Source organism: Colletotrichum spaethianum, assembly GCF_022836535.1.
Source record: "Colletotrichum spaethianum MAFF 239500 DNA, contig79, whole genome shotgun sequence".
NCBI classification, from domain to species: domain Eukaryota; kingdom Fungi; phylum Ascomycota; class Sordariomycetes; order Glomerellales; family Glomerellaceae; genus Colletotrichum; species Colletotrichum spaethianum.
In genome coordinates this window covers 1-20,225 of record NW_026054849.1, presented here as the reverse complement: position 1 = coordinate 20,225, position 20,225 = coordinate 1, and the positions used below count along the sequence as shown (strand labels likewise).

The window sequence follows — 20,225 nt, the reverse complement described above, 5'->3', positions numbered from 1 at the left end:
ATGAGTTCGAGTCTCATATACCTTATAGGTACTTGTATTTTAATCCTAAGGGATTAAAATATTTGTATTAGCAATATATTTATATATTGTACCCGAATAGTTTGATATAAAAAATACAAAACATGATAAAAAGAATTTTTTCTTTAAAGATTTTCATTAAACATTTAACTCCTGTGAATATTACAGTGGGTTTACTTGGTTTAATTGTGGTAGGCTTAATTAAACATTACGATGTAGCTCTTTATTTACTTGATTTTTTTTAATTTATCTCATACTTGTTTTAATGAGTATATTATTGCAGGTTTTTTTGGATTAACCGCGAGACTAGGACTTAAAGGTATAGTAGAAGAGGGTTATTCTACTATTTTTATGACAATGGGTCCTAATGAACATGGTAATACTATTTCGAATACTAATACAACAGGCAACAATAGTGGTACTTCGGCTACTAACAATATAACTGCCAACAACAGCGGTACTAGTAATACAGAAAGTAGTCGTCCTGATACTTTACCTAGTAATTTTGGAAATGCCGTTTTGGAGTGATTACTAAATGCTCGAAAATCCGACTATGAGGCTTATCTAAGTTATACTAATTGATTAATGCATAATGGTGCACATGAAGAAATAGATAATTTACAAGGTTTATTCTCGAATATAGGGCGTCTTGAGTTTGAAAATTACAAACTTCAATCTGAAATTAATAGATTACTTCAATTGTCATCTGAACAACATTCAGTAGAAATAGGTATAGCTAGAGAGAAAATATCCTATAATAAAGATATTCTTCATCATTTAAAATATGACCCTAATAACGTTAACCTTAACTTTTTGCAAACTTATCTTAATAGACGTAATAATTAATTCTTAATATAACTTGTTTATTAATAATAGAATATCGTAGAATTATTAGTGATTAAGACACCAATATACTGCTGCAAGGTGTGAGTAGTCTACAATTTTAAGCTTTACTGATTTATATTGTATTTAATTTAAAGTACTAAGCACAAAAATAATAAGGCTACGTATAAATGATTATATTGCAAAGCGTAGCCGTAATTTGAATTTAATTGTATACACTACATTATAGATTTATTTATTAAATATATAGGTTCGTACGTGCGAAATCGTTAGATAAAGGTTTCGCTTATCCTATTGTTTACTAATTTCTATTTAAACTTTAAATATTTATTTGTATTTTCAGGTGGGTAAGTTAAATTAATACCATACTATAAATATATTTTCACACTGTATTAATTTATAAACTTATTGAGTGCAAACCATAATTTGTTACTAAGTACCTGTACAAATAAATATAAAAAAATAATTTTTTTAATAAATCTAATATGAGAATTTTAAAAAGCCATCCTTTATTAAAATTAGCTAATTCGTATCTTATAGATACATCACAACCTACTAATATTAGCTATCTTTGAAATTTCGGTTCTTTACTTGCAGTTTGTTTAGGTATACAAATAGTTACAGGTGTAACTTTAGCAATGCACTATAATCCTAGTATTGCTGAAGCATTTAACTCTGTAGAACATATAATGCGTGACGTAAATAATGGATGATTAATACGTTATTTACATAGTAACACAGCTTCTGCTTTTTTCTTCTTAGTTTACTTACATGTAGGAAGAGGTATGTACTACGGTTCATATAGAGCTCCAAGAACATTAGTTTGAGTTATAGGTTGTATAATACTTGTAGCTATGATGGGTATAGGTTTCTTAGGATATGTTTTACCTTACGGACAAATGTCATTATGAGGTGCTACAGTTATTACTAACCTTATAAGTGCAATTCCTTGAATTGGACAAGATATTGTTGAATTCGTTTGAGGAGGTTTCTCTGTTAATAACGCTACTTTAAACAGATTCTTTGCCTTACACTTTGTATTACCTTTTGTTTTAGCTGCATTAGTTTTAATGCATTTAATAGCTCTTCATGATACAGTAGGGTCAAGTAATCCTTTAGGTGTTTCAGGTAATTACGATAGAATACCATTTGCTCCTTACTACTTATTTAAAGACTTAATAACTATATTCTTATTTGTATTTGGATTAAGCCTATTTGTATTCTTCATGCCTAATGTATTAGGAGACAGTGATAACTATATAATGGCTAACCCTATGCAAACTCCAGCTGCTATAGTTCCAGAATGATATCTTTTACCATTCTATGCTATATTAAGATCTATCCCTAATAAATTATTAGGTGTTCTTGCTATGTTTAGTGCTATCTTAATTATATTAACATTACCTTATACAGACTTAGGGGAAACAAAAGGTTACCAATTCAGACCTTTAAGTAAAGCATTCTTCTATGTATTTGTAGCTAATTTCTTAATATTAATGCAATTAGGTGCTAAACATGTTGAATCTCCATTTATAGAATTAGGACAAATCTCTACAGTTTTATACTTCTCATACTTCTTAGTTGTAGTACCTACTGTTAGTTTAATAGAAAATACAGCTAAATATGTAGCTACAGCTAAATCTAACAGCTAGTTATGATTAAGTTTAGCGGCCAAAGGCCCTAACCAATGTTGTACTATATATTAGTTTAACTTTTCTTTGTTTATAATTTTATCTTGAGTTTTTGTCATTTACGACTAGTCTTCAAAGACGCTAAATAATCAAAAAAGATTGTGAAGTAGATGGTCTACACTTTGACTGCAAATCTTAAGTACGAGGTTCGATTCCTCCATGATCTTAACATATATTTACATTTTATTAGTAATTATTTTTTTAAGACTATATCCTTTGATTTAACGCTAAAAATATTAAAGCTTTCGATGCTTCAAATATTTATTGGTAATAGAATAATTGCGTTTAAACTATAGTTTAGCTATAAGATAAATATCTATTTATTTTTACTGGTTTTAGTGTTAAATGGAAACTAAAGTGACCAATATAGGTAGAATCCTAAGTTTATATACAATTTATATTAAAAGCACATTCTAACTGATAGAGGTCTATTAGAATTAGATAAGCTTTATATGAGAATCAAATAATACAACAGTGAAAAATCTAGAGGGTTTAGAACCTCTAGATAATCACACATCGACATTTTACTACTAATTGCTTTTTTATATTTAAAGAAATGATTCTTTAAAGGATAAATTCGAAGTAATCTTCATTAATTGTTATTGTAACAATTAATGATACAATTTTTGTTTAAAGAAGGTGAGCAACAAAGATTAACATCCTCAATATCTATGGGTCTTGAGAGATGATTTTTATCTACTAACGCCAAAGATATTGGAACTTTATATTTAATATTCGCTTTATTTTCAGGATTATTAGGTACAGCTTTCTCTGTATTAATAAGATTAGAATTAAGTGGACCTGGTGTTCAATATATTTCAGATAACCAATTATATAATAGTATAATTACAGCACATGCTATACTTATGATATTCTTTATGGTTATGCCAGCATTAATTGGAGGTTTTGGTAACTTCTTAATGCCTTTAATGGTAGGTGGACCTGATATGGCATTCCCAAGATTAAACAATATAAGTTTCTGACTGTTACCTCCTAGTTTAATACTATTAGTATTCTCTGCATGTATAGAAGGTGGAGCAGGTACAGGATGAACATTATACCCTCCTTTATCAGGATTACAAAGTCATAGTGGACCTAGTGTAGATTTAGCTATATTTGCTTTACATTTATCAGGGGTAAGTAGTTTATTAGGAGCAGTTAATTTTATTACTACAGTAGTAAATATGAGAACTCCTGGTATAAGATTACATAAATTAGCTTTATTTGGATGAGCTGTAGTTATAACAGCAGTATTATTATTATTATCTTTACCTGTTTTAGCTGGAGGTATTACAATGGTTTTAACAGATAGAAATTTTAATACATCATTCTTTGAAACAGCCGGTGGAGGTGATCCTATATTATACCAACATCTTTTCTGATTCTTCGGTCACCCTGAAGTTTATATCTTAATCATACCTGGTTTTGGTATAATAAGTACAACTATTTCTGCTAGCTCTAACAAAAGTATTTTTGGATACATAGGAATGGTTTATGCTATGATGTCTATTGGTATATTAGGATTCATAGTTTGATCTCATCATATGTATACAGTAGGTCTAGACGTTGATACTAGAGCATACTTTACAGCTGCTACATTAATTATTGCAGTTCCTACTGGAATTAAAATATTCTCATGATTAGCTACATCTTATGGAGGATCTATAAAATTAACTCCTTCTATGCTATTTGCATTAGGATTTGTATTTATGTTTACAATAGGAGGGTTAAGTGGAGTTGTTTTAGCTAACGCCTCACTTGATATAGCATTCCATGATACATACTATGTAGTTGCTCATTTCCACTATGTTTTAAGTATGGGTGCTGTTTTTGCAATGTTTAGTGGTTGATACTACTGAATACCAAAAATATTAGGTTTAAATTATAACATCGTATTAGCTAAAATTCAATTCTGAGTTTTATTTATAGGAGTTAATTTAACATTCTTCCCTCAACATTTCTTAGGATTACAAGGAATGCCTAGACGTATTAGTGATTACCCTGACGCTTTTGCAGGATGAAATCTAATTAGTAGTTTTGGATCTATTATAAGTGTTGTAGCTGCATGATTATTCTTATACATTGTTTACAAACAATTAGTTGAAGGTAAAGTTGCAAGCAGAAATCCATGATCATCTGTACAATATTACACTGATACTTTACAAGCTCTTTTAAATAGAAGTTACCCTAGTTTAGAATGAGCATTAAGTAGTCCTCCTAAACCTCACGCTTTTGTAAGTCTTCCTTTACAAAGTGGGATTTTATAATGACGAAATTTTAAATCTCAAAAATATTACCATTTTGTTATTAACTCTTTTCATTTCGTTTTCTTGTAGCACAAGCTATAAAAAGTTTAAAACCAATTAAAAGATTAGACTATCAAATAATTTTAAATAGTTTATGATAACTTAATAGTAAAATACTAAACTATCCAAGAATAAAATAACAATTAAAAACTAAACTATATCAAAAAAATAAACAAGAATTAAAAACTAAACTATATAAAAAAATATAACAATAGTTTAATTGTAAAAGTCTCATTAGCTCAATGGTAGAGCAGAATACTTCTAATATTCTGATTTTAGTTCGAATCTGAAATGAGATAATTCAGACATAAACTCTGAGTCCTAGTCGTAGGAAAATTCTTTTTACTGGTTTTTTATTTCTATGATACTTTAATAGAATTCATAGCGAAGGTAAGCATATATCAGACTGCATATAAGCGATTCCGTCCCAAGCGAGTTTTAATTTTATTATTAAGTATTTATAACACAAAAACCTTGATCTTTATAAATAAATGTATTATACTTCAACTCTTTTATCTGTATTAGAAGTAGTTTTATTAATGTTGCCTGCTTTATTAGCAGTAGCTTATGTTACAGTTGCCGAAAGAAAAACTATGGCAAGTATGCAAAGAAGATTAGGACCAAATTCTGTAGGATACTATGGATTATTACAAGCTTTTGCTGATGCTTTAAAATTAATTTTAAAAGAATATGTTGCACCTACACAAGCTAATACTATATTATTCTTCTTAGGTCCTGTAGTTACTTTAGCTTTCGCTTTATTAGGTTACGGAGTAATACCTTATGGACCAGGTTTAACTTTAAATGACTTAGAATTAGGTATATTATATATGTTAGCTGTTTCATCTTTAGCTACTTATGGTATCTTATTAGCAGGATGAAGTGCTAATAGTAAATATGCTTTTTTAGGATCTCTTAGAAGTACAGCTCAATTAATTAGTTATGAATTAGTTTTAAGTTCTGCTATACTTTTAATTATCATGATTACTAGTAGTCTTAATTTAAATATAAACATCCAAGCTCAAAAAGCTGTATGACTTGTATTACCTATATTCCCTATTTTCTTAATATTCTTTATAGGTTCTGTTGCAGAAACTAATAGAGCTCCATTTGATTTAGCTGAAGCTGAATCTGAATTAGTTAGTGGGTTTATGACAGAACACGCTGCAGTTGTATTTGTGTTCTTCTTCTTAGCTGAATATGGTAGTATTTTATTAATGTGTATATTAACAAGTATATTATTTTTAGGTGGTTACTTATTAGGATTTAATCTATTATACTGATTTAATTTAATAAATAACTTATGAGCTTATGTATTTGATATAGATTGAGTATTATCTCCAGAATATAATAACCTGAAAAATTTTGTAAGCGCTTTTGCTGAAAGTGGTTTATTTTCTAGTCTTATCTTAGGTGCAAAAAGTTCTCTTTTAGTTTTCATTTTTATATGAGTTAGAGCTTCATTCCCTAGAATACGTTTTGACCAATTAATGTCATTCTGTTGAACAGTATTATTACCTTTATTATTTGCTTTCATTGTATTATTACCTTGTACTTTATACGCATTTGATATCTTTGTAATAAATATTACTATCTAATTTTTCGATTTTAATTTTTAGTCGTATTTATGTGTATGCGACGAAGTCGCAAGCATTACTTATACATCATAATTTCCTATTATGATACATATTAAGACCTTGTTAAAAAATAATTTTTAAATAATGTTATTATCGCTTTTACTTATTATTCCAATTATAGGTATATTTATTATATCTAGTCTTACTTCTTATGAAGGCGGGCCTTCGGCCACTAACTCTAATGTAGAAAATGTAACACTTTACAAACAAATAGCATTAGTAACTTCTAGTGTAAATATGATTTTATCTTTTATCGTTTATATATTTTTCAATTCAAGTACAAATCAATTTCAATTTGTACAAGAACACTATAATGTACAATTATTTGATGTTTATTTAGGAGTAGATGGTATTTCTATCTATTTTGTATTATTAACAACTATAATAATGCCTATTGCTTTATTATCGAATTGAAACTCTATAAAAGAAAATGTGAAATTTTATTTAAATACTATATTATTACTAGAAACATTATTATTAGGATGTTTTTTAGTTGCAGATATATTATTATTCTATATCTTTTTCGAAAGTATTTTACCTCCTTTATTTTTATTAATAGGTTTATTTGGATCTAGTAATAAAGTAAGAGCAAGTTATTACTTTTTCTTATATACAGTATGAGGATCTTTATTCTTATTATTAGCTATTTTAGCCATGTATTCTATAATGGGTACAACAGATTTTGACGCGTTATTTAAAACAAATTTTGATTATACTACTCAAATCATATTATTTGGTGCTATATTTTTAGCATTTGCTGTAAAAACACCTGTAATATTTTTAAATAATTGACTATTAAAAGCTCACGTTGAATCACCTTTAGGGGGAAGTATTATACTAGCTGGAATTGTTTTAAAATTAAGTTTATACGGTATATTTAGATTAATTTTACCTGTATTACCTAAAGCAACATTAGACCTTACTTTTATAGTATACACTATAGGTGTTATTACTATAATATATGCAAGTTTTAGTACATTAAGAACTGTAGACGTTAAAGAATTAATTGCTTATAGTTCTGTGTCTCACGCTGCTGTATATTTAATAGGTGCATTTAGTAATACAATTCAAGGTATAGAAGGAAGTATTGCTTTAGGATTAGCTCACGGATTTGTATCTAGTGGTCTATTTATATGTGCTGGAGGTATATTATATGACAGATCAGGTACTAGAATGATATATTTATACAGAGGTATAGCTCAACTTATGCCTTTATTCTCTATATTATTCTTTATATTATCTTTAGGTAATTGTGGAGCTCCTTTAACATTAAACTTTATAGGGGAATTTATGTCTCTTTATGGTGTAGTAGAAAAATTACCATTATTAGGTGTATTAGCTTCTACATCTATAGTATTCTCTGCAGCATATACTATATATATGTTTAATAGAATTACATTTGGAGGTTCTTTCACTAAATTCTTTGAAGAAAATATATTTGACACTACAAAAAGAGAATTTACATTATTGTTTATACTAGTTTTATTTACTGTTATACTTGGAATATATCCTTCTTTAATATTAGACAGTTTACACTATTCTGTTGCTAATTTAATTTATAGTTTCTAATAAATATCTAGTTTATATAAAAAGCTTAGAGTATAATATAAATACTTTAACTTTAAATAACATACAATAAAGGTTTATTTAGTTAGATTAAACTAAGAACAATAAATTGTTCCCTTTAAATGGAGCATTTAGTGACCAATATAGGTATAATCCTAAGTTTATGTACAATTATAAAAGTTTATTATAGCTTTCGTAGCTTAATAAAAATGAAAAATTAGTTTGGAAGTCTAGTATATGCAATATATTTATTATTTGACATTATATTAGATAATTTACATTAAGGCTTCGGCCTGCTACTTAACTACATAGGGCTACTAGTTTAGCTACTATGTAGCTGTCTTTTGACTGAATTTTTATATCTTCTAGTTTTATATTAAACATTAATACTGCGGGCTGGTGGTTAAATCCCACCGCCTATCTTATAAGTATTTAAAAAATAATTATTAAAAAAAATGCCTCAATTAGTACCTTTTTATTTTATTAACGAAGTAACTTTTGCTTTTGCTATAATTGTATTACTTACTTACGTATTTTCTAAATACGTATTACCAAGAATAGTTAGTTTATTTGTATCTCGTCTTTTTATCTCAACACTATTAGATAAATTTGGATTATAATAAATTATAGATATTTAGATATTTTAAGGCCTATATAAAAAGCTTAGAGTATAATATGAATACTTTAAGTTTAAACAATTTACATAAAGAAATCTCTAGTCCTTTAACTCAATTTGAAATAAGAGATTTATTAAGTATAGATTTACCTATACTAAGTGATTTACATATATCTATGACTAACATTGGATTATACTTAACAATTGGATTAGTTTTCACATTAATTATAAGTATATTAAGTATAAACAATAACAAATTAGTTAGCAATAACTGATCAATAAGTCAAGAATCATTATATGCAACTATACACGGTATAGTAGTAAATCAAATAAATGCAAGAAGTGGTCAAGTTTACTTCCCTTTTATTTACACTTTATTTATATTTATATTAATAAATAATTTAATAGGTATGGTACCTTACAGTTTTGCATCAACTAGCCATTTCGTTTTAACATTCGCTCTTAGTTTCACTATAGTTTTAGGTGCAACTATATTAGGATTCCAAAAACATGGTTTAAAATTCTTCTCATTATTAGTACCAGCTGGTTGTCCTTTAGCTTTATTACCTTTATTAGTATTAATAGAATTTATTTCATACTTAGCTAGAAATATTTCTTTAGGGCTTAGATTAGCTGCTAATATATTATCAGGTCATATGTTATTACATATATTAGCCGGATTTACTTACAATATTATGACTTCTGGATTTATATTCTTCTTTTTAGGATTAGTACCTTTAGCATTTATAATTGCTTTCTCTGGTTTAGAATTAGGTATTGCATTTATACAAGCTCAAGTGTTTGTAGTTTTAACTAGCGGTTATATAAAAGACGGATTAGACTTACATTAATGAACAAGTTAATTATTCACATAGTTTAGTAGTTTTCTACTATGTTTTGTGAATAAATTATACGAGTCTCCGGCAACAGAAGGTTATAACCTTCTAGCCTTAGCCTATACGGGCTAAAAAAGTCGAATTAATATAAAAAGGGTATTATCTTAATGGTAAAGAAGAGCATTACGGCCGCTAAGATATAGGTTCAAATCCTATATACCCTTCCATTGCTTAATCTAGGTAAAATCTTAGTATTATGCATATATTTAGTGATAAAGAATGAAAGTCCTCCTGGTTATTAGTTAGTATATAGATAATTACCAATTATCAATATAAAAAAGATGGTCATTTGTAGAGAAAATATTCAAAATTTAACATTATATCTAGTTTTATTGTTACTAATTCTATTTAAAATAGGGGTAAACAAGTGGTTTTAATTCATAAAAAAATAGATTCAAATTGGTGGAATTTACAAAGAAAGAATAAAAAACTATAGCACCAATAGGTTAATTTTAATAAAAGTGGTCTTTATGATCTTAATTTGGACGAACGATTAAGCCGATTTTAATAATTTTTTTGGTATGATATTAGATGTTGATGTACTTGATATCATATTTAATATGATGTAGGTTTAAACTTAAATTTGCTAATAATAATATTTTGAAAGTGCATCCCAAGACAGTCCTGCTATATAAGTGTGATATTTCAAATTTATTACCTTTATATACTAGGTCATGGATGGTAAGTACTAAATATATTCCTAACCCTGTAAGGAAATTTGTACTTTACATCTATCATAAAAGGAGCGTGATCTTATCCTAAAAAAACAAAAAGTTTGGATTTATTAGTGATGTATTTGACATCAACATAATTATATAGATGAGTTTGGTGATGGCTCTGAATGAATGCTGTCCAAATGCTTGACACATGCTAATCGTACGATTAATTTAATGAATAATTTAATTAATAAGTGGTGTACAGGTGAGTATATGATATTTTCACTACCTTAAAGTGAGGGATAAAATCCCACATAGTAATAAAGGCTATAACCCCATTTTATGGGAAAGCCGCTTTAGGATGAAGATTAATATCGTCGAGAGAGGTAGTAGTAAAGGTGATGTCTTCACTAGCCTTAAAATCTCGTAACCGTAACTGAAAGGTTGATCGGTCACATTGGGTCTGAAAAAAGCCCAATGCAAAATTAGTACAGCAGTGGGGAATTTTGGTCAATGGCCTAACGGCTGAACTGGCAATTTGGGTAAACGAAATAGAATTGTATCTACAAAAATAAAGTTTTAAGTACGTATTAATAATGATAATATGTATACTAGTCTTGACCAATTACGTGCCAGCAGTCGCGGTAATACGTAAGAGACGAGCATTATTCATATTAAATAGGTTTAAAGGGTACCCAGACGGTCAAAATACCTTAATTAAAAGGAGTACTTGACTAGAGTTATATGTGAGAAGACCGTACTTGAGGTGGAGAGATTATATTCTGTGATACCAAAAGGACTGATAAAGGCGAAGGCTGTCTTTTATGTAATAACTGACGTTGGAGGACGAAGGCATAGAGAACGAACAGGATTTGACACCCTAGTAGTCTTTGCAGACAATGATGAATGCCATGGACTAGACAAAGCATTATGCGGTAAGTTTAGTCTATAAATGAAAATGAAAGCATTTCACCTCAAGAGTAATGTGGCAACGCAGGAACTGAAATCACTAGACCGTTTCTGACACCAGTAGTGAAGTATGTTATTTAATTCGATGATCCACGAAAAACCTTACCACAACTTGAATATCTAGTAAATAGATACAGGAGTTGCACGGCTGTTTTCAGTTAATGTTGTGAAACTGTGGTTTTTCCATGAAATTAACGGAATCCTTTGCTTTATTTCTAGAATGTTTTATAAAGCAATCTTTCTTTATAGCGGAAAAGATAAGAAGGAAAAAGACAAGTCATCATGGCCCTTATGTTGTGGGCTATAGACGTGCCACGTAGTCCTTAACAAAGAGATGCGAAAATGCGAATTTTAGCTAATCTCAAAAAAGAGGATATAAATTATACAAGGATTGTAGTCTGAAACTCGACTATATGAATAAGTAATTACTAGTAATCGTGAATCACCATGTCACGGTGAATTTAATCTCGGATTGGTACTAACCACTCGTCGCATGCTGAAAGGAGTTTACGCAATAAGTTTGCTATTCTGTTATAATCTCTTTTATAAATTGGATTAAAATATTATAATGGAATTCTTCGTATGCGTTACTCTGATTAGTGTTAAGTCGAAATATGGTTCGTGTAGTGGAAGTTGCACGGGGTTTATAAACTTAAAAAATATGATTGTATATATCCGCTCGAAAGAGTTCTGGCTATATGCAAAATAATGTATTATATATATCCATTCCAAGAGGCGGCGCAAGCTCCCTCTGGATATATGTAATATATTGTAAGGAGAGTTCCTTTATTGGCAAGAAGGGTTGAGCTGTAAACTCAATAGCAATTTTCTGCTTTAAGAGTTCGAATCTCTTGTCTCCTAAGTTCGCTTTTATAGCTCAATGGTAGAGCATAATACTGTTAATATTATGATAGAGGTTCGATTCCTCTTAAGGGCTCGATTATCAAAATAATTCGTATGGCAATTATCCATGCCTAGCTGTTCAGTAATTAAAAATAAAATAGTATGACAAATTTAACAAGAAGTAATTTTCAAGATCATCCTTTTCATTTAGTTTCTCCATCTCCTTGACCGCTTTATACTAGTCTGAGTTTATTATCTTTAACTTTAAATTCAGCACTAGCAATGCATAATTTTGCTAACGCTTACGTATTTACTTACGTAGGTTTATTTTTAGTTGTAAGTTCTATGACTTTATGATTTAGAGATATAATAGCAGAAGGTACATTCTTAGGTAATCACACTTTAGCTGTACAAAAAGGACTTAATTTAGGTGTAATACTTTTTATAGTATCTGAATTAATGTTCTTTGTTGCTATATTCTGAGCATTCTTCCATAGCGCTTTAACACCTACAGTTGAATTAGGAGCACAATGACCACCTATGGGTATAGACCCTATAAATCCTTTTGAATTACCATTACTTAATACAATTATATTATTATCTAGTGGAGCTACAGTTACTTACAGTCACCACGCTTTAATTCAAGGAGATAGAGCTGGAGCTTTATACGGTGCAATCGCTACAGTACTATTAGCTATAGTGTTTACAGCTTTCCAAGGTGTAGAATATTCAGTTTCATCTTTCACAATTAGTGACGGTGCATTTGGTTCATGTTTCTACTTTGGTACAGGATTTCACGGATTCCACGTTATAATTGGTACAATATTTATAGGAGTAGGATTATGAAGAATATACGCTTACCACTTAACTGATAACCATCACTTAGGATTTGAAGGAGGTATTCTTTACTGACATTTCGTTGACGTTGTTTGATTATTCTTATATGTATCTATCTATTACTGAGGTTCATAATAAATTATATAAAACAATACAAGAAGCGGGAGCGCTCGCTGCCAAAATATATTATTAGTATTCAAAACAAAAAGGGATTTTAGTATAATGGTGAATACATATGACTTTTAATCATTATGATATTGGTTCGAATCCAATAGATCCTACTTGTTTACTACTATATATATTTATCATAATTCTATCTAATTATTTAGAAGTTATTTTGTACTAAGTAATATACTGGAAATAGTAGGGATATATATAATAATAGTATATTCAATATTTGAATAGAAGTAAAATAAAACGGTTATCATTTAATGGTAGGATTGCTGTCTTCCAAACAGAGTGTGTTGGTTCGATTCCAACTAACCGTAAATATCTGATCTAATAGCTTAATTGGTAAAGACTTTTCCTGTCACGAAAAGGGATGTCGGTTCGAGGCCGACTTAGTTCGATTATTAAAGTATGATCTTAACAAGATTTGTAGGAAAGGTCGCCATAGGTAGGGCAAGATATTTGCTAAATATTATGTGAAAACATTTGGGCGTTCGAGTCGTCTTCTTTCCGTAACAGAATTAAACGAAGTTTTCAAGATTTATTCTTGTTATAACACTTTCCCTAATAAAGGGGTACAATTATTCTGTACAATATGACAAACTTATTTATCATAGATGAAATATATACTAGTGGATTTAAAACAGGAGCTTTAGATATTGTTTCTATATTTGCAGTATTATGTGCTATTTTAACAATTGTAAGTAAAAATCCTATAGTATCTGTTCTATTTTTAATAGGATTATTTGGAAGTGTATCTTCTTATTTAATATTATTAGGTTTAAATTTTATAGGTTTATCTTATTTAATTGTTTATATCGGGGCTGTATCTATATTATTTCTGTTTATTTTAATGTTAATTAATATTAGAGTTAGTGAGTTGCAAAGTAATACTAAAAATAGTATACCTTTAGCTTTATTTATAACAATCTTCTTTAATTATTTAGTTTTCCAATTCTTACCATATGATTTAGCAATTTTAAATAATTCAAATAACTATTTAAACAATGTATTATATCATACTTCATTAAATGGTGCTTCACCTGAAAAAATATTTAATGGGAATAAAATATCAAATTTAGCTAACGGTTCAGAGGGAAGCTCTGATTTATTCTTTGCTACAAGTAGTAGTTGAGATGGAAATTTAATCGAAACAAGTCATATATCTAGTATAGGAAATATATTATATACAAGTCATAGTATGTGATTAATATTAGCAAGTTTTATTCTATTATTAGCTATGATAGGAGCAATAGTAATTACAATAAAACCAAAAAACCAAAGGGATTAGCTCAATGGTAGAGCAACCGTTTTACACACGGTAGGTTAAGTGTTCGAGTCACTTATTCCTTAAAAAGAGTATAGTTTAATGGTAAAACAAGAAGCTTCAACCTTCGAATTCTTAGTTCGAGTCTGAGTACTCTTGTAAATGTCTGAAGTTCAGACAAAGTTCTTTAACTTAACGGTAAAGTGCATTTTTGATAAGAATGAAATTCAAGTTCGATTCTTGGAAGAATTAAAAGATAAATAAGTTAGTTGTAGCAAAGCTATCAATTATCTAAAAAAGAGAATTGACTGAGTGGTTTAAAGTGCCGGCCTTGAGTACTGGTATGGGACTCTCCCATCATGGGTTCGAATCCCATATTCTCTGTTTTGTGATTTAGATTAAGCTGAGTTTTATAACTAAAGACTGCTAGAATGTAACCGTGCAAGCACAAATTTACCTTTTACAGATTAGGGCCGGGTTGGTTAGGCGCTCCTTTTGGGAAGGAGAATAGTTGCGTTCGAACCGCAATAATCTGATATGGAATTAATAGAAATGTAATTGATATAGAACATATATTTATATGAAAATATATAAGTATACAAAGAAACTATTATGGAAATCTGGCTATGTATTAAAGGGTATGATTTATTTACTCAAATTAAGAATTTAGTCTAAAATCTAAACAATGATTTATATTACTTTAGTATAAATTATTCTTAGAATCTAAAAACTTATTTTAAATATAAACCCTAAGAGAAGTTTTTTAATAAACGAAGTGAATTGAAACATCTTAGTAACTTCAGGAAAAGAAATCAAAAGAGATTCTACGATTAGCGTGAGCGAAAGTAGAGAAGCCTATATATTAATAAGTAAAATGGTTTAGAAACTGTTTGAATTTAATGGGGAACCTTCCTCAAAGGCTAAATATAATACATAAGCGATAGTGAATAGTATCATGAGAGAACGATTAGAATTAGTAGTTTTATAAGCAGTTCGAGCAAAATAAATAAGTGAGAACGTACCTTTTGCATAATGGGTCACCAAGTTAACATTAGATGCGAGTGAAAGCGTAGATAAACCAATCGTTAAAATAACGAATAGTGTCTAAAGTTAGACCCGAAGCCTGGTGATTTTACCACAATCAGGATTATAAAAGTCCGAACGGGTTATCGTTGTAAAGATATCCGAAGAATTGTGGTAGGTAGTGAAAGACAACACTGACTAGGATAGCTGGTTTTCTGCGAAACCTATAACAGTAGGCAATTTGAGTACATCTTAGCAGGTACAGAATTTAATCTCAGACAAGATGTTTTTCTTTTAGTTCTTGAACTAAAACAACATGTTGATTTGTATATATCGGGGGATCGTGAAGATTTTATCGGTGAGTATGTAGACTCGGAATGGCAAAGATGGATCTTGAATTATCAGACATAGAATGATAAGGTTGTATGTCAAAAGGGAAACAGCCCAGAACAAGAGTTAAGGTTCCAAAATTATTAGTTAAGTGAAATTAAGAAGGTTTTTATTAAAGTCGACAAGGAGATGGGCTTAGAAGCAGCCAAATTTTGAAGACCTCGTAACAGAGCGCTTGTTAAGTTTTAAAAGCATCGAAAATTTAACGGATCTAAACAATATACCGACACCTTGTCCATATTTTACAATATATATTATTGTAATTTTGTGGGGTAGCAGAACGTTGAATTAAATTAAGATATTTCTTCTGTGAAGAAATATATAACAAACAATTCAAGTGAGAATGGTGACATGAGTAACGAATAAGAAGGACACGAAGAGAAAGGGAACAAGTGGATAATTGAAACTTGTGATCGGCCTTTTCAAATCCTCCGCCTAAAGCTTATGGATGGGCAGATACCCTTAAAGTAACGGCCTCTAAGTTCTAAATCTAAAGGTTTAAACGATGAGAAAATCTTTTTTACTAAATGACAACATTTACAAGTGATAAGTGTGCTGGAAAAAATAGTAATATATCTTATTGCAAAATAAGATGAAAAAATAACCGTACCTAGAAACTAAAACAAGTAAGCTAGTAGAGAATACGAAGGCGTAAATGAGCTAACAATCATAAAGGAACTCGGCAAACTAACTACCGTAACTTCGGGATAAGGAGAGCTCATTAGTCCTGATTAATATCGGGTAAAAAGGAAGAAGCATAAAATAGTGTTGTACGACTGTTTAATTAAAACACAGCACTTTGCTAAAAGATTAAAAATCGAAGTATTGAGTGTGATGTCTGCCCGATGCCGGCTGGTTAACGAATTTAACTAAATTGATCAAAAAATTTGGTGTTGAAGGAACCCCCGGTTAATGGCGGCCTTAACGTGAGGGTCCTAAGGTAGCGAAATGCCTTGGCCGTTAAATGCGGTCTTGCATGAATGATGTAACGATACAACAGCTGTCTCTATGATTGACTCAGTGAAATTGGAATAACTGTGCAGATACAGTTTACCTCTAGTTAGACGAGAAGACCCTATGCAGCTTTACTGTTACTAATTATAGGGTATGATGGATTAATTTTCAGATTATAAGGTACATTGATTCAATAAAAATGAAAATCCTTTATTTTTACATCATACTTCAGAATTAATTCTTTTGATTCTCCTTAGAGAAAAGAAAGGATTAACCTAGTCTGACTTAAAAGTAGCCTTAGGTAAGGAATATATTGTTAGGAGACAGTTTATGTGGGGCACAGGCCCCTTAAAGAGTAAAAGGGAGTGTCTAAAAATTATTTGTTATAAAATTTATAACGTTGTTTGTGATTTTATGTAGTTTTACTATATTTAATCTTATAAAATTATCTTTATCTACCCTTGTTGTAGATACGGATGGATATTAGGTACGATTTTCACTATAGTGAAAGTAGCGGTATAAAAAAATATTATGAAATTTTCTAATGTTTTTTGAGTTATTAAGGGGCTTCCTCTTAATAATAATGATAAATACCTGAAAAGCTCAACGGCTTATTCGTGCCTTACTGTTTGATTAACAACAAATCTTACAGTTGCGTAAGCAGGGCATAGGATCACAAGATGCAAAAAGGAAAGATCTTGGATTATTGGAAAAGCTACGCTAGGGATGTTTGTCCTTCAATATTTTTAAGGCCTTTGGTCACAAATTATTGATAATATATTGGGTTAATTTCAAGAATTACTTATTTAAGTAGATTTGAAGCGAAATTTATCTTGGCATAATTATTTAAGATAAAATCGTTCAACGACTATAAGGTGAGTTATGCTAACAATAATCCTTTTTAACACCCAACATTTTTATTACCATACACTTATAAAAAAAGATAAAAAGAAAATAAAATTTATTTTTATGAAAGCGAAAGCTCTAAATACAAACGCTAAAATTTTTCGTACTAATTTAAACAATAAGTTTAAATTAACACCATTTAATTCTAGATTTAATGATACAGGTAGAGTGAAATACTTACCTCCTGTTTCTAAAGAATGAAAAAGCACTATTTATTCATATTATAAAAAAAATATGCAAAATATGCCTATAGATAATATAAATGCGAATAAAGTAATACAAAGTTACTTTAATTTACATTTTGCTAATAATAAATTTATAGGGTCAAAATACATATCTCCTAGAAAAAGAAGTTTATTATTAAAAAAAATCTATGTAAGTAAAATGGAAACAAAACATACAAATTCTAAAGCTATAATAACTTTATACACTATTAATGTAGGGAAAAATATTATATATAAACAATATAAAAAATTATCTCAATATTGAGAAGATAAAGTATTAAATTCATTTAAAGATGGATTAAAGAAAAAAATACAAGGTGTGAGCGCAAGCTCTTCTTCACATCTAACTAATACAAATAATATTGCTTTAGTTAAAAACGAAGATCAAAAACAAATTCTTTTTTCTAAATATAAATTTTTAACAGAGTCTTTACAATGTTTTAATTTATATTTAAGATTATACTTAAGTAGACAATTTAAAAAATCTTATTTTGATAAAATAGATTTACTAAGAAAATACCAATTAAATTATTATTTAAATAAATACAAATTTGAAAGAAATATTTACTTACATAAATTAAGTAATATGTTATCTAGAATATTTAATAAAACTATCGAATTTAATATAATAAATTTAAAATCTTTGGCTTTTAATCCAGAGATTTTTACTCAAGTTTTAAGTTTAAAATTGAGAAAACCTAAATCTCATGTTATAAGAGTAATGGATAGTTTATTAAAAGTAGCCAGATTACCTGAAGTTAATAGAATTCAGGAAAAAGCTAGTATTGTGAAATCTAAAGATTGATCTTTATTAGAAAATACTTATCCAAATTTAAGTTTAGTTTCTATACTAAATAAAAATATAGATAAATCTGGAAGCTCTTGTTCTTTAAATTCATTATTGGAAGAAAAATATTCTAGTTTAGGAGATAATAATTCTAAATTACAACGTAGTAGATACTACAGTAATATTTCAAATATAATATTTAATTCTATTAAATATAAAAATTTAGGAGGTATAAGATTAGAAGTTAAAGGAAGATTAACTAAACGTAATAGAGCGGATAGATCTGTATTTAAATTTAAATGAAAAGGAGGATTAAAAAATATAGATTCTTCTTATAAAAAATTATCTACAGTAACTTACAGAGGTCATTATAAACCAAATGTAATCTATTCATTATCTACATCAAAACGTCGTGTAGGATCTTTCGCCGTAAAAGGTTGAGTAAGTGGTAAATAATTATATTTAGTAGCCTGATTTAGGTCAGGCTCATAGTACTAAATAAGTTATGGTAAAAAATAAAAATGAAGACATAGTCTGAACCATTTTGTGAAAAATGGAAATAAAATTTATTATGATAACATGTAGAACAGGCTAATTTGCGCAAGAGTGTACAAAATGAGTGCGCGGTTTGGCACCTCGATGTCGGCTTAACTTATCCTCATGGATGCAGAAACTATGTAGGGTACGACTGTTCGTCGATTAAAAAGTTACATGAGCTGGGTTAAATACGTCGTGAGACAGTATGGTTTCTATCTTCTAGAGGGAATTTGAATAAAATAAGGATTAACCTTTGTACGAAAGGAACAGGAAAAACTTAACCCAAAAGGTTAGGTTATATTAATTGTTAACCTCTGGTTTACCTGTTGTTTATAAGCCCAATATTAATTTATTATAAAAATGTTGATTTTTATAAGGGATGTTACTTTCACTTAAGTAAATATATATTATAGGCACGGCAGGAAAGCTAAGTTAGTTAAAGATAAGTGCTGAAAGCATATAGGCACGAAGCTTACCTTAAGATATTTCTAATTCACGTAATATACTATTACGGCATAATATTATTATTATTGCAATAGGCTTTGTTTGTAATGATCTAGAGATCTTAAGATACAAAGTACTAATTTTAAAGTAACTATTTATTAATATATCTTACATTTTATTAATCTTGTTAGTTGCCATGCTTAATGTTCAGTCCCCTTGGGGAAAGGAATTCAGTAAGGTAACTAATACTAAAGGTGTGTGCAGAGACAAGCTTTTCACACAAATGAAAGCCTGGTTAGCATAAAAGTAATGCAATTGTTTTGTAATCAATAGACGCAAGCGCGATACTTGCACTGGGCTTACCAAGAGGATTAGTAGTCAAGTGGTAAAGACATAGCTCTTTCAATGCTACATACGCGGGTTCAAACCCCGCCTAGTCTAAGCGGATTGATGTAATAGTAACATATTTGACTCATGATCAAATTAAAAAGGTGCGAATCCTTTATCCGTATAATAGAGGCTATAACTTAATTGGTAAAGTGTACTGCTCATGACAGTAATGATAAGTGTTCAACTCACTTTAGCCTTATTCATTATGGAGCATGGCTTCGACCTCTTAGGGGTAGGCAAGCTCTAAATCCGAGTGC

At 29.3% G+C, this 20,225-nt stretch overlaps 12 non-coding genes across 12 annotated transcripts; all 12 read left to right on the top strand.

Moving 5' to 3' along the window:
* Positions 1–5,086: 5,086 nt before the first annotated feature.
* ColSpa_tRNA_344 lies at positions 5,087–5,157 on the top strand. Its single transcript has one exon. It is a non-coding gene; the product is annotated as a tRNA-Arg (tRNA).
* A 4,509-nt stretch (positions 5,158–9,666) lies between these two features.
* ColSpa_tRNA_345 lies at positions 9,667–9,737 on the top strand. The gene has a single exon. It is a non-coding gene; the product is annotated as a tRNA-Arg (tRNA).
* A 2,327-nt stretch (positions 9,738–12,064) lies between these two features.
* Positions 12,065–12,135, top strand: ColSpa_tRNA_346. The gene has a single exon. It is a non-coding gene; the product is annotated as a tRNA-Asn (tRNA).
* A 951-nt stretch (positions 12,136–13,086) lies between these two features.
* ColSpa_tRNA_347 lies at positions 13,087–13,159 on the top strand. The gene has a single exon. It is a non-coding gene; the product is annotated as a tRNA-Lys (tRNA).
* A 136-nt stretch (positions 13,160–13,295) lies between these two features.
* Positions 13,296–13,366, top strand: ColSpa_tRNA_348. Its single transcript has one exon. It is a non-coding gene; the product is annotated as a tRNA-Gly (tRNA).
* A 7-nt stretch (positions 13,367–13,373) lies between these two features.
* ColSpa_tRNA_349 lies at positions 13,374–13,446 on the top strand. Its single transcript has one exon. It is a non-coding gene; the product is annotated as a tRNA-Asp (tRNA).
* An 881-nt stretch (positions 13,447–14,327) lies between these two features.
* On the top strand, positions 14,328–14,399 carry ColSpa_tRNA_350. Its single transcript has one exon. It is a non-coding gene; the product is annotated as a tRNA-Val (tRNA).
* A 2-nt stretch (positions 14,400–14,401) lies between these two features.
* Positions 14,402–14,472, top strand: ColSpa_tRNA_351. The gene has a single exon. It is a non-coding gene (tRNA).
* Positions 14,473–14,611: 139 nt separating this feature from the next.
* On the top strand, positions 14,612–14,697 carry ColSpa_tRNA_352. Its single transcript has one exon. It is a non-coding gene; the product is annotated as a tRNA-Ser (tRNA).
* Positions 14,698–19,867: 5,170 nt separating this feature from the next.
* Positions 19,868–19,938, top strand: ColSpa_tRNA_353. Its single transcript has one exon. It is a non-coding gene; the product is annotated as a tRNA-Thr (tRNA).
* Positions 19,939–19,946: 8 nt separating this feature from the next.
* Positions 19,947–20,019, top strand: ColSpa_tRNA_354. Its single transcript has one exon. It is a non-coding gene; the product is annotated as a tRNA-Glu (tRNA).
* A 75-nt stretch (positions 20,020–20,094) lies between these two features.
* Positions 20,095–20,167, top strand: ColSpa_tRNA_355. Its single transcript has one exon. It is a non-coding gene; the product is annotated as a tRNA-Met (tRNA).
* Positions 20,168–20,225: the final 58 nt, after the last annotated feature.